Source organism: Pyrus communis, chromosome 13 (genome assembly GCF_963583255.1).
Source record: "Pyrus communis chromosome 13, drPyrComm1.1, whole genome shotgun sequence".
Taxonomy (NCBI): Eukaryota; Viridiplantae; Streptophyta; class Magnoliopsida; order Rosales; family Rosaceae; genus Pyrus; species Pyrus communis.
In genome coordinates, this window is record NC_084815.1 from 14301957 (window position 1) to 14315909 (window position 13953).

Here is a 13953-nt window from a genome sequence, read left to right on the forward strand (position 1 = left end):
GAAATGACTTTAGAGCAGTTCCAGCGTGGTGGAGGCCCCTTAAGGCTATCCACTATGCTATCCACCCAGTGAACAGTAACTGCCCTTAATGAACAGTAACCGTTTTTTGCATCTCCACCCTTACACTGAATAGCCCTGGCAATTAGCAATAAAAAATTACTATTTATTTATTTATAAAATAATACAAAATAATTTTATTTGTAATTTCGGATAAGATTTTTAATCGTTCTCGTTGCGCCACGTGTCATTATCCGAAAAGACAATTATTGGTGATGGATTTCCGATAAGATTATTAACCAATCACGTCACGCCACATGTCATAGTCTGTTTACAATCTTTGAGGATAGATTTCAATTAGATTTTTAACGAATGATAGCATGCCACGTGGCATTATGTACAACCTAATCCTTTTTTAATCCTCCATATAATTCACCATCCATCCTCACAAATCTCACACCAATTTCTCTCAAGATCTTTATCATTATTTATAGTTTCTGCTTCCTTCTTCACCAAAATCAAAATTTGTATCACTAGTCATAGTTTATGCTTCCTTCTTACAATGTCTTATTCTTCCTCAAAGATGATGTGGGAAATCAATCAGTAAGAGGAAGAATTGTTTAACCAATCAGAAGGAATATTCAATTGCGAGGTGGCCCAAAATGAGATGGAAGATGATGAGGAACGTAGAAGGAAAGATGACGAAGCAAGAATGGCCAGAACCTCACATTCCCGTCGGATCATCTAATCTATGGGTCAGATCTGCAGGCCCAACCGTTCCGCAAACCTTGATAGAAGCAGGCAACGACGAGGTACGAAACTCTTGGACGATTATTTTGTCCGCAATAGTGCATTCCCTGATACGTACTTTAGACGTCGTTATAGAATGGAACAACATTTGTTCAACAAAATCATGATTGTTGTTTGCAACCATGATTCTTACTTTGTGCAAAATAAGGATGCTTTTGGTGCTATGGGTCTTCTTCCTGAGCAAAAAATTATTGATGCCTTGCAGATGCTTGCATATGGAGCATCTACAAACCAAGTGGATGAGATAGCGAGGATGGGGAAATCAACCATTCTTGAATCCCTGATGAGGTTTTGTGGAGTAATCGAATCTATCTACATCGCAGACTACCTCTGGAAACCTCCTGACATGGCCTTGCAAAGGCTTCTAAAGAAGGGCAAGATGCGAGGTTTTCCTGGAATGATTGGAAGCATCAACTGTATGCATTGGACCTGGAAAAACTGTCCAAGTGCATGGCAAGGCGCTTACGAGGATAGAAAATGAGCAAAAAGTAACATTTTGGAGGCGGTGGCATCTTTTGATACATGGATTTGGCACGCCTTTATTGGGGTTCTGGGAGCTTAAAATGACCTCAATGTCCTTGCCCAATCCCAGTGTTCAACGATATTCTGCAAGGAAAGACACCAAAAGTCATGTACTGGATCAATAGACATATGTACGACGGGCCATACTACTTAGCAGACGACATTTACCCAAGGTGGTCATCATTTGTCAAAACAGTGCCACATCCGCGAAGTGCAAAGGAAAAACACTTTGCAAGCTGTCAAGAGAGGTGTAGGAAAGATGTGGAGCGTTGTTTTGGTATCCTTTAAGCTCGATGGGCGATTGTCAGGGGTGCTGCCATAATGTTTGATGTAGAGTCTCTTCGATCCATCATGATGTCATGCATCATTCTTCACAACATGATTGTGGAAGATGAGTACGATTATGATGTCGTTGATGAATATGAGCCAGACACGATGAACAATTCCAGAACACAAATATATTGTGCTCATGATGCCACCGAAGAACTCGTGCAACACGAGCCATTAAAAAGGGATGAACGTTACAATGAAGGGGTCATTCAACGATATACTGCACTTCAAAGGCCATATATGCACAATGCCCGGAAATTGACTTGATAAAGCACCAGTGGGAATTGAAACAAGCTCAAGATACTTAAGTTCATTTAATGTGTTTGTTTTTATTTGGTGTGTTTATTTAATTTTATTTGGTGTGTTTTTTATTATTTGGTATGTTTATGTAATTTTATTTGGTGTGTTTTTTTAGTTTTATTTGGTGTGCTTTTTTTAGTTCATTTAGTGAGTTTTTTATTATTTGGTATGTTTATGTAATTTTATTTGGTGTGTTTTATGTCATTTGAATAAAGATTCTCTTAGTATAAATAAACTACCAAATTAAATAAATTTGCTCTCACTTTAAATAAAGTACTAAATTCAATAAATTGGAAACAACATAAAGTACTCTATTCAATAAATAATAAATTACAACCCGAAGTGATTGGAAAATTATGGGCTCCGATTACAAAAAGTACTCTTTTCATCATCACTTACCCAATTTGTGGTGCTAGGATAATCTTCTCTTGTCGTGCTAGGACCATCTCCTCTAGCTTTCGCTTCTCTTGCACGCCTCCTTCGCACCAAGTCCGCTTTTTCCAAGTTCCAAAAATATTTAGAATTTGGAGACTTCCCTTCAAAAGGTGTGTTCATAATGTCACGATCTCGTTGAGCCATTCTTTTTTCTCTAACTTGTTCCCTTTCTTGCCTAAGTAGCCCTCTTTCTCTCTCATTAGCTTCAAATTCTCTCTCAATAGCTGCAGCTTTTGCCTCCTCTTTAGCCTTATCAGCCTCAAATTTAACCATTTCTCACGCCAAACTCAATTCACCTTGGCAAGCAAGTTCTTCCATATACTTTGCATAATTATTCTTGGAAGCACTCCCTTTTCTCTTTGAAACCTTCTTACCTTGAGGCCTAATTGGATAACGGGTCGACCTCGACGCTTGTTCAGGGGTCAGCGTTTCAGGCAATTCTTATGCGTCGTCTTCATGAACATGGGAGGAATGATTGGGCGTAGAGTGTAAAGAGGTGTTGTTCATGAAAACTTCGGGACCAACAGGCATAACTTTGAATTTAGAACAATCTTTGACAATATTCCAACATTCCCACCGGTTGAATGATTTGTTTTTACTTTTGGTTTTGGCATTATACCAAGCTTGTGCTTGAAGTTCCTACACAATGTGGGAGAAGAAATCAATCAGCAATGAAACTAGGTAACAAATAAATAATACAAAGAAATAATTATAATGAAAGTAGGTAACAAATAAATAATACGAACAAATAATTATAATCAAAGTAGCTAACAAATAAATAATACAAACAAATAATTATAATCAAAGTAGCTAACAAATAAATAATACAAACAAATAATTATAATGTAAATTTGGGTATAGCATAAACAAATAAATAATATATTGTTACCCGATCCGCTAAATTTTCCCTACTTCGAAGATTACCACTAGCTTGTGCCAAGGCGTCTCTCCACGTAGTAAACGATTGGCTAAGTAATTTCCAATGACTAGACATCGATTCTTTGGTTCTTTTCCCACAATTTTTCTCAAGAAAATTGGTATGAATAAGACTCCACATTTCTCGCAATTGCATCTCATTACCCGTAATTGGATCATGAGTAACTTCAACCTAACTAGTACACAACGCAACATCTTCAATAAGCGTCCAATTCGTACCTGCATCAGTAGTCATTTTGTTGGAAAAAAATTGGATTGAAACTTTGAGAGAAAGATAGGAATGTGGTTGAAAGTAGTTGAGAAAATATGAAATTGTGGTGTAAGGTAGAAGATAATGAGAAGATATTTATAGAAAAGTAAAATCAATTTTTTTTTTTTTTTTTTTTAAATTTCAAATTTTTTTTTTCTGATTTTTATTAATTTTTTACATTTTTTTTAAATTTTTATTCACCTAATTAATCTATGTCGTTGGATTAAAAAAATTTGAATTCCAACACTCCAGATTGTGCCACGTGGCATAATAGTAAGATTTCTGATTTTTAAACTATTTTTTTTAATTTATAAAGGTGAATAACGTGGACCGTTGATCTTAGATCTAACGGTTGAAATCAAATAAGGTTTTTAAATTATTATTACCGTTGGAAATCTAACGGTCCACAAATTGTTGCGGTTGAAATCCAACGGACTCAGGGAAGCCACGTGGCTTCCCAACGGTAACATTGTCTCAGTGCGTCGCAAGCCCTAGTTACGGAAATCCTGTCGGCCGATGCGCGCATACACGCGCTTGAGGTCCACTCGCCTGATAGAAAAAAATAAAAAAGGGGCTGATGTTTGGGCGACGTCAATCGTGCGTCACGATGCCTTCGGGCTCCTTCGCCAGCACACGCTAGGCTTGCTAGCTCGGGCTCTCTACCATTGTTCATGGGCCTGTTTCTCTGGCTTCAGCACACGCTAGAGCTACTCTTAGAAACGAATGAGAAACACCAAATTGAGAAGACGAAGAAAATAATACGGACAAAAGGAGTTGCGAACTGGAAGAGAAAGACAAGTAACAACACCCACATTTTTTTCTCTCACTCGCCACTCTATAGAAACACACAATATTTATATTTTTTTGGGTAAAGTACAAAAAACTATCTCAACTATTGGTGTCACGACACTTTTATACCTCATCTTTTTCAAATGACAATGTCATACCTCATCTTACGAATTTGTGTCAATGTCATACCTCTGTCAGTTTTTCTGTCAATTTTTTTGTTAAATGCTGACGTGGTTAGATATGGGGACCACTCACTAATCCAACTGGATTAAAATATAATTAAATATATTTTTTAATAATTAAAAATTAAAAAAAATTATATTAAATCTCTCTCTCCCCCATCTCTCTCGCCTCTCTCTCTTCTCTCCATCCCTAAAACCCCTTCCCACCCGACCCCCCTCCCCATCCCCTTCCCACCCGTCCCCCCCAACCTTCCTCCACCACCCTCTCTCTCTCTCGCCTCTCTTTTCTCTCTCTATGTGGACACCCACCTGCATCCCTCAAACCCTTCCCACCCATCCCCCCCCAACCTTCATCCCCCTCACCCTTTCTTCCCCTCACTTCCCGTCTTCCCCAAACTCAAAACCAGAACCACCCAACCCAGATCCCACCCTGCTCCAAACTCAAAACTAGAACCACCCAACCTAGATCTCACCCCGCTCCCGTCTTCTCCATCTTCCCCGAACAGTTTGGACCACACCCAGATCCAACAATTCGTTAACCCGGTGTACAATGTCCCGTATTTCGACACTGCTAACGCATTCATAGCGTCCTCATGCGCCTTGACCGACTCGACGCAGCGAAGATCCAGAGGCATTTCTCACGGCCCGATACGGCGTAGAAAAGGTTGTGGTTGACGGCGAGACAGGTGATTGAGAGGGAGGGGCGGTGGGGCGGGAAAGTGGCGAAGTAGAGGTAGGAGACGGAGAGGTCGAAGGGCTCTAGATGGGAGAGTTTTTGGAGGGAGAGGTTGCGTATAGAAGATGGGAGCGGGGGGAAGAAAGGGTGAGGGGGAGGAAGGTTGGGGGGGATGCGTGGGAAGGGTGGGAGGGTTTAGGGGATGCAGGTGGGTTTCCAGAGAGAGAGGAGAGAGAGGGTGGATCCACAATTTTATATTAAAAAAAAATTATTTTTAATTCTTTAATTTTTAATTATTAAAAAATATATTTAATTATATTTGAATCCAATTGGATTAGTGAGTGGCCCCAGTATCTAGCCACGTCTGCACTTAACAGAAAAATTAACAGAAAAACTGACGGAGTTATGACATTGGCACAAATTCGTAAGATGGGGTATAACATTGTCATTTTAAAAAGATGAAGTATGAAAGTGTCGTGACATCAATAGTTGAGGTAGTTTTTTTGTACTTTAACCTTTTTTTTTTTATATCACTCCCTCCTAACTAAAGCAAATCCCACGTTATTTTCATCTCTCTCTCTCTCTCTTTCTAAATCTCTCAAACCTTGCCGCATTGTCATCCTCTTCCTCTCTCAGAACTTTGGAAAGAAAATGGCCAAAATCTGAAAGCAGCTGTATTTAGCTCCAAAGAAGGTTACATAATCAAGGTACAAACTCTGAAAGTTTCCACTCTTTAATATTATATGTTGGTATTAAAAAGCTTCTAGCTTTGTTAAATTCTACTTTTGCTTCTCTGCTTGTAATTTTTTTATGTATTTTTATTTTGGTTTGTCAAAGTGCGTGTGTTGAGAAATTAAGTCAGAAAGTTTTACCTGCATTTTCAGTTTTAGGCCCCTTAATTCTATATTTTACTGTTCTGCTTCGGTGTGTAAGAAAAATGAGGACTTTACAACTCTCTAAGAAATATTATGGGTTTTCTCAGTGGATTCTGTTTGGTTCCTGAGAAAGGGAAGGAAAATAGTTGAACCATATACCTCACGTCTTGCAAATATTTAATTATCTGGACTTATATTATATTGTTACATTTCCAGCATTTTCTTGATAACTTTTTATACTCTCTTGACATTTTTGAAGGACATATTTGTCAATTTGTCTTCTGAACTTGTATAGAGCTGTCAGTTTCCCTCCTGAACTTAATTTAATTTTAGCCTATTCTCCCTGTTTGGTTCCTGACACTTTATAAGGGAATATGTGTTGGTTTGTTCATGGTTTGTTTAATTTTGATTAATTATAAAAGTTCAAGGGAAAAATTGGCTAAAATTAAAATTTAAGAGGAAATTGACATCTATGTACGAGTTCATAGACAAACCAACAAATACCTCTTTTTTAAGTGGTCGATATTCAGCGAAAAGCTTGTGTGTATTAAGCGAGCTTTTTGGATCTCATTAGGGTTGCTTTATTTTTTGTTCTGAATTTGTTTATTTAATTTGGGTTTAAAATCCTACTGCACATGCTCTAATAAAAAGTTGCTGACTTTGTTTGCTTTCCCAATCCAATCCATATGACTTGTTTAATTTAAGTCCCCCTTTTTGTTGCAATTTAGCAGATTTAAATAGCCAACAAATAGTTTTGGGATTTGATTAAATCGTTTTAGCTTAATCTTTCTGGCAGTAATTAAAATTTTTAGTCCAGCAAAATATGCAGAAATTAAAACAAGATGTTCTACACTCTGTCAGTTGTATTTTTGCTTAATTTTTTGCCATTGATTCTACCTTTGTACAAGTTGAGCACTTTAGTTCCGAAATCTTGATTATTTGCATCTCGGTTTCTTAAATTTATTCGTGCAGTGCTTGCAATTACACATCTATATCAGTGTCTAAACTTATATTGTTCTCTGTAGCTACCTGTAGTTATTTTCGATTTTGTTCTCTTACTGTGATGAACAATCTTAAGCTCGGGGTAGATATGGTTAGCGCGCACAATCTTTTGCCTAAAGACAGGGAAGGTTCATCCAATGCCTTTGTCGAGCTTTACTTTGACGGTCAGAGGTTCCGCACCACTATCAAAGAAAAGGATCTAAACCCCATTTGGAATGAGAGCTTCTATTTCAACATTTCTGATCCTTCGAACCTGCATTATCTTACACTGGAGGCCTATGTCAACAATAATGTCAAAGCTACCTACTCCAGGTCCTTCCTTGGAAAGATTAGCCTCACCGGGAACTCATTTGTCCCCTACTCCGATGATGTTGTCTTGCATTACCCCTTGGAAAAGCGCAGCATCTTTTCACATGTAAGAGGAAAGCTTGGCCTCAAGGTGTATGTTACTGATGATCCGTCAATCAAGTCTTACAGTCCAGTCCCTAGTGCCGAATCCCTCGCAAATGCATATCCAAGCACAGCTCATGGACACACCAAAGCAATTTCAAATCCTGTCATGAACGCTTTGCGAAATGAGAGAGCTGGAACAAGACACAGCTTTCATCGTCTTCCTCATTCAAGTCATGACTAACAACAACAGGATCATGTTTCTTTTGCACCGGATGAGCACTATGTGCCCAAGTATGAAGCTAATAAAATGAAACAGCAACAATCGTAGCCTGCAATGCTGGTTCGCATGCACTCTGCTGCATCATCACAACTGGTTGATTTTGCACTAAAAGAGACTAGCCCTTACCTTGGAGGTGGAAGAGTTGTTTATGGCCGCATTATTCACGAAGACAAGACTACAAACACCTATGACCTCGTGGAACGCATGTATTTTCTATATGTAAGGGTTGTCAAGGCTCACGAGCTTCCTGCTATGGATGTCACAGGGAGTCTTGATCTGTTTGTTGAAGTCAAAATTGGAAACTACAGAGGGATTACAAAGCACTTTGAGAAGCAGCAAAATCCTGTATGAAATCAGGTTTTTACCTTCTCAAAAGATCGAATGCAAGCATCTGTATTAGAAGTTGTGATTAAGGACAACAATCTAATTAAAGATGATTTGGTGGGGCTTGTAAGATTCGATATCAATGAGGTGCCGATGAGAGTCCCACCAGATGGTCCTCTAGCTCCAGAATGGTACCTGCTAGAAAGGAGAAAAGATTAAGAATGAGCTGATGCTCGCAGTCTGAATTGGAACGCAAGCAGATGAGGCCTTTTCTGATGCATGGCATTTCTGATGCAGCTACTCCTGTTGATAGCACACCAGCTGCCTCCACATCAATACGTTTGAAGGTCTATGATGCACTGAGGTTGTGGTATGTGCGTGTCAATTTGATCGAGGCACAAGACCTTTTTGTAGCAGAGAATAATCGTTTCCCGGAGTCATATGTCAAGGTATATATAGCTTGGAAACCAGGTTTTGAAAACAAAGACACTTCAGGCTCGAAATCTACACCCTTTTTGGAATGAAGATCTTTTGTTTATCGCTTCTGAACCCTTTGAAGCTGAGGATCATGTGAACCCTAGAAGAGATGAAATTATTCGGAGAGTCATATTACCACTAAATGTTGTAGATAGGCATGCTGATGATCGTATGACCCATTCCCGATGGTTTAATCTAGAAAAGCCAATTGTTGTCGATATAGATCAGTTGAAAAGGGACAAGTTCTCAAGTCGTCTTCTTCTTCGAGTTTGTCTTGATTGAGGTTATCATGTTCTTGATGAGTCAACTCATTACAGCAATGATTCAAGCCTTACTACAAAACAGCTTTAGAGGCCATCAATTAAGGTACTAGAGCTCGGAATCTTAAATGCATCAGGGCTTCACCCAATGAAAATGCGCAATGAAAAGGGCACATCAGATACATATTGTGTGGCAAAGTATGGTCATAAATGGGTCAAGACAAGAACCCTCGTTAATAACCTAAGTCCAAAATTCAAAGCATTCTTTTCTTGGCACCAAAGCCAGGTTCGAAAAAAAAAAAACAAAAAAGAAAAAACCCTAGCTGGATAGCACTGTCACGGCTCAGCTGTGTTTGGTTCACCTTCCTTGATTAGCGAGCGATTATCGTCGTTGTTATCCTTCGATCAGTGAGCGACTGTTGTCGTTGCTACCCTCTTTGAATTCGAAACGAACAGCGAGCGACGCTGTCATTGTTGATCCCAATCTACCCAATCGATTCACTCCGTTATGTGACAAACCAGACTTGCTACCCCGTATCACTGCAGCCCAACCTAATTTCACATCAGACCATGACTTCACCACAACTGTTGTCCCATCATGCCCAGAATCCCCGAACTCAGTACGAATTTGTGTTCCTACACCAGATTCGACTTACCAAACTGCAACCCTGAGATTTGATCTATACCTACCTCAAATCATCTTGTCTGACTGACTTCTATCAACCCCGAACAACCCACCATCACCGTTGCTACAACTCGCTTTGAAAACTGTTGCTATTGTCATTGATGTCTTCTCTGTGTGAAGGCTTGAATCACCCACACCATTGTTGTTGTTTAAAGAAATGAAGACGATAAATAGAGGAAAAAAAGAAGAAAAGGAAAAAAAGGAAAAGAAAAGGGGAATCACAAGCCCATGGGAGAGAAAAGAATTGGTTGATTATTAGGTTTTTTTTTTTCCTTCTTCGGCCATCCAGATTGCAGCCGAGCTTAGGTGTGGCTTTTTTGGGCTAGGGCTTTATTAATCAGTTACTCATGTTGCACCCAGACTAATGGTAGGCCGAACTTATAAGACCAATCGTGACCAGTTCAAGTCGCGTGCATTGGTTGTCGAAGCTAAGGTAGATTCTAACCATATAGGTAATGATGGTAAGGCTTTAAAAGTTTCTGCATATGTTATAAATAGTACATGGACAATTGATTCTAGTGCTACTGAATATATGACTTGTGATTGTAGACAGGTACAAACCTTAAAACCATCAACCAATACCATAGTTAGTGTTGCCAATGGTAATGTTGTCCCTATTATTGGGGAAGGTGATGTGTCCCTCTCTGATACCCTGAATCTTGACTCCGTACTTGTTGTTCCTTCCCTTAACTATAATTTATTATATGTTGCTCAAATAACTGTCGTCCTACATTGCCTTGTTATTTTTTGGCCTTTCTTTTGTGTTTTTAAGGACATTCGGACTCGCAAGACGATTGATTATGGTATTAGGGGGGAAAACTCTACTACCTAGAGCTAACATCGAACAGTTCTCGAAATTTGACTCAAGCTCTTGCCGTGGACAGATCACATGAGGAGAGGGAAAAGGTTTCGGAGGCTTGGTTGTGGCATCATCAACTTAGACATGCTTCTTTTGACTATTTACGAAGGTTGCTTCCTAGCCTATTTGTTAAGCATGATGTTTTTAGCTTTAAATGTGGTGTTTGTGAAATGGCTAAAAGTAATCGTACTTCATTTCCGTCCAGTATGAATAAAAGTTATGTTCCATTTCTGATAATTCATTCTGATGTTTGGGAGCCATCTAAAACTTCTACGTTAGGTGGTGCTCATTGGTTCGTTACTTTTATTGATGATTACACACATATGACTTGGGTCTATTCGATGAAGTCCAAAAGTGAAGTTCCTTCTTTGTTTCAACAGTTTTATAAAATGGTACAGGTACAATATAAGTCACACATACAGGTTCTCAGGAGTGATAATGGCGGTAATATGTTAACTCTGACCTTCGTGCCTTTCTTAATCATCATGGCATTGTTCATCAAACCACATGCCCATATACTTCATAGCAAAATAGGGTTGCAGAACGCAAGAACCGTCAACTTTTGGAGGTTGTTTGTGCTTCTTTGCTCGAGGCTCGTCTCCCATTATCCTATTGGGAGAAGCCTTCGCTTCAGCTGCGTATCTCCTTAATCGTGTTCCATCCCGATTCGTTGATTTTCAAACACCACTTCAGGCTCTCTCTTCACACGTTAATGCTCATGTGGTCCCCAATTTTCCACCTTATATGTTTAGCTGTGTGGCTTTTCATTTATCTCCATAAACAGCAGAGGAGTAAACTTGAACCTCAGGCCTTATGATGTATGTTTCTGGGGTATGCCTCAAATCAAAAAGGATATCCTTGTTATCACCCTCCAACGAAAAAGTTGTTTGTCACTATGGATGTTGCCTTTCATGAGAATAATATGTACTTTGCTAATCCCAAGTCTTCACTTCAGGGGGAGAATCAAATAGAAGTTCAAACTCTTTATTGTACTATTCCAGAGACAGATAGTGTGAATGTTTTAGATTTAACTGGTGATGTCTTGGAAATAAGTGGTGATCATTCATAGGAAAATAATAATGCGGATGAATTAGAAGTAAGTGGTAATGTCTTGGAGACAAATGGTGATCATTCACATGGAAACAATGTTGAAAACTTTCAAAGTAACGAGTTGACTGCACCAGATAACTCACAGCATTCCTCTCCACCTGACAGCTCATTGCCAGTTTCCTCACCAGCGGACAACCCTGTGTCACCAACTACCTCACAATCGATCTCATCGCCCTTGAGCCCTAATAACCATAACCAATCGCCTCCAATCTCGGATGCACCACCGCCACATCACCTCCCTTACCATGTAAACCGTGGTATTCCTAAACCTACTTATGAAGCTAACCCTAAATGCAAAACTAGGTATCCAATGAATAAGCTCAACCCTGAATCCAATGTGTTATACCCATTAACTAATTATGTGTCTACCAGTCACCTGTTAGAATCAAATAAGTCATTTGTGTATCAATTATCTACTGTATATATTCCTAATAGTGTGCAGGAGGTTTTAGCTGATCCACGTTGGCAAGCAGCAATGAATGAAAAGTTGAAGTCTTTGAAGAAAAATGCTACTTGGGATATCACAGACTTAACTGCTGATAAAAAACATGTGGGATATAAATGGGTATATACTGTGAAGTATAAAGTTGATGAGTCGGTGGATCGATTCAAGGCAAGACTGGTAGCAAAAGGATACACTCAAAAATATGGAATTGACTATACAAATACATTTGCTCATGTGGCCAAGATCAACACAGTTCGTGTTTTGTTGTCCTTGGCTGCAAATCTTGATTGGCCTTTACAACAGTTCGATGTGAAGAATGTCTTCTTGCATGGAGATTTGACAGAAGAGATTTATATAGACCTTTCACCTAGATGTAATGCTCCAGATAAATACAAAAGAAAAGTGTGCAAGTTGAAGAAATCCTTGTATGGCTTGAAGCAGTCCCCTCGAGCATGGTTTGGAAGATTCACAAAATCTATGAAAGCATTTGGTTACAGACAAAGTAACTCTGATCATACTTTGTTCCTGAAAAGATAGAATGGGAAGCTTACTACACTTATTGTGTATGTAGACGATATGTTGGTAACAGGTAATGATCCAGAAGAACTTGTGGTCTTGCAAAGATACCTGTCTACAGAATTTGAAATGAAGGACCTTGGATCCCTGAAATATGTTTTAGGGATTGAGGTATCAAGAAGCTGTTTTGGAATTTTCTCATCTAAGATGAAGTATATTTTTGATTTGTTGCATAAAACTGGCATGTCAGCTTGTCATCCAGTAGCTACACCATTAGAAGAAGGATTGAAGCTTAGTGTTGATCCTAATCAAGTACCAGTTAACAAAGGAAGATACCAAAGGTTAGTAGGTCGTTTGACGTATTTGGCACACACAAGACTAGACCTTGCGTAAGCCTTGAGCGTAGTGAGTCAATACATGCATGATCCTGGAGAACAACATATGAATGCCATGATGAGAATATTGCGATATTTGAAGGGAAGTCCAGGCAAAGAAATTTTGTTTAAAAAGAATAATCACCTTAGTGTTAAAGGTTATATTGATGCAAACTGGGCAGGTTCGATTGACAATAGGTGCTCAACATCAGGTTACTTTACATTTGTTGGGGTTAACTTGGTTACATGGAGAAGTAAGAAACAAAATGTGGTTGCCCGTTCCAGTGCAGGAGTCGAATACAGAGGTATGGCTTTGGGGATTTGTGAAATTTTGTGGCTTAAGCTTCTGCTATGCGATTTGGGTATACAACATGATAAGCCCATGAAATTATTTTGTGATAATAAAGCGCCCGTGATATTGCACATAATCCAGTACAACATGATAGAACAAAGCATGTTGAAGTTGACCGGTTCTTCATCAAAGAAAAATTGGAAGGAAAAATTATTGAAGTACCAGCAATAAGAACAAAAGATCAGTTGGCAAATATCCTCACAGAAGTTGTTTCAAGTCACAAGTTTTCAAGTTTCTTATACAAGTTGGGTATGAGCGACATATATGCATCAACTTGAGGGGGGAGTGTTGACTTTTGTATTTTAGGTGGGATCCCTAATTGACATGTAATCCCGTGTATTCTCATGTAATCACTTGTAATTAGTTCACTTTCCATTTTGTTAGGGTTGTACACCTTCAAATACATCGTATTGAGAATAATATATCACAATTCAAAGCATTATCTCCTGAGGTATGATCGCGTAAGGAGCGTAGCTGGTAGAATTCAGACTGTTGTTGGCGATACAGCTACCTAAGGGGAATGGTTTCAGGCATTGTTAAGCTGGCGCGATCCACACACTTCAGCACTTTCTGTCACATTCTGCTTCATAGCTGCCTTGGTGACGCACGTTACACCATTCCAGGTAGTGGCGGCATTGGCCGGGTTCTTTATAATGAAGCATCCGAGGTTTCGCCATAGGCTACCATCCGCACCCATCAACTTCTTCCGCAGGCTGCCTTCAAGGACCGACAGTATGTTGTGAACTAAAGCTCAAATGTTTCTTGCTGCTGGGA

At 39.2% G+C, this 13953-nt stretch overlaps 1 pseudogene; it reads left to right on the forward strand.

Moving 5' to 3' along the window:
- Positions 1-7165: 7165 nt before the first annotated feature.
- Positions 7166-13694, forward strand: LOC137712223 (multiple C2 domain and transmembrane region protein 7-like; annotated as a pseudogene).
- Positions 13695-13953: the final 259 nt, after the last annotated feature.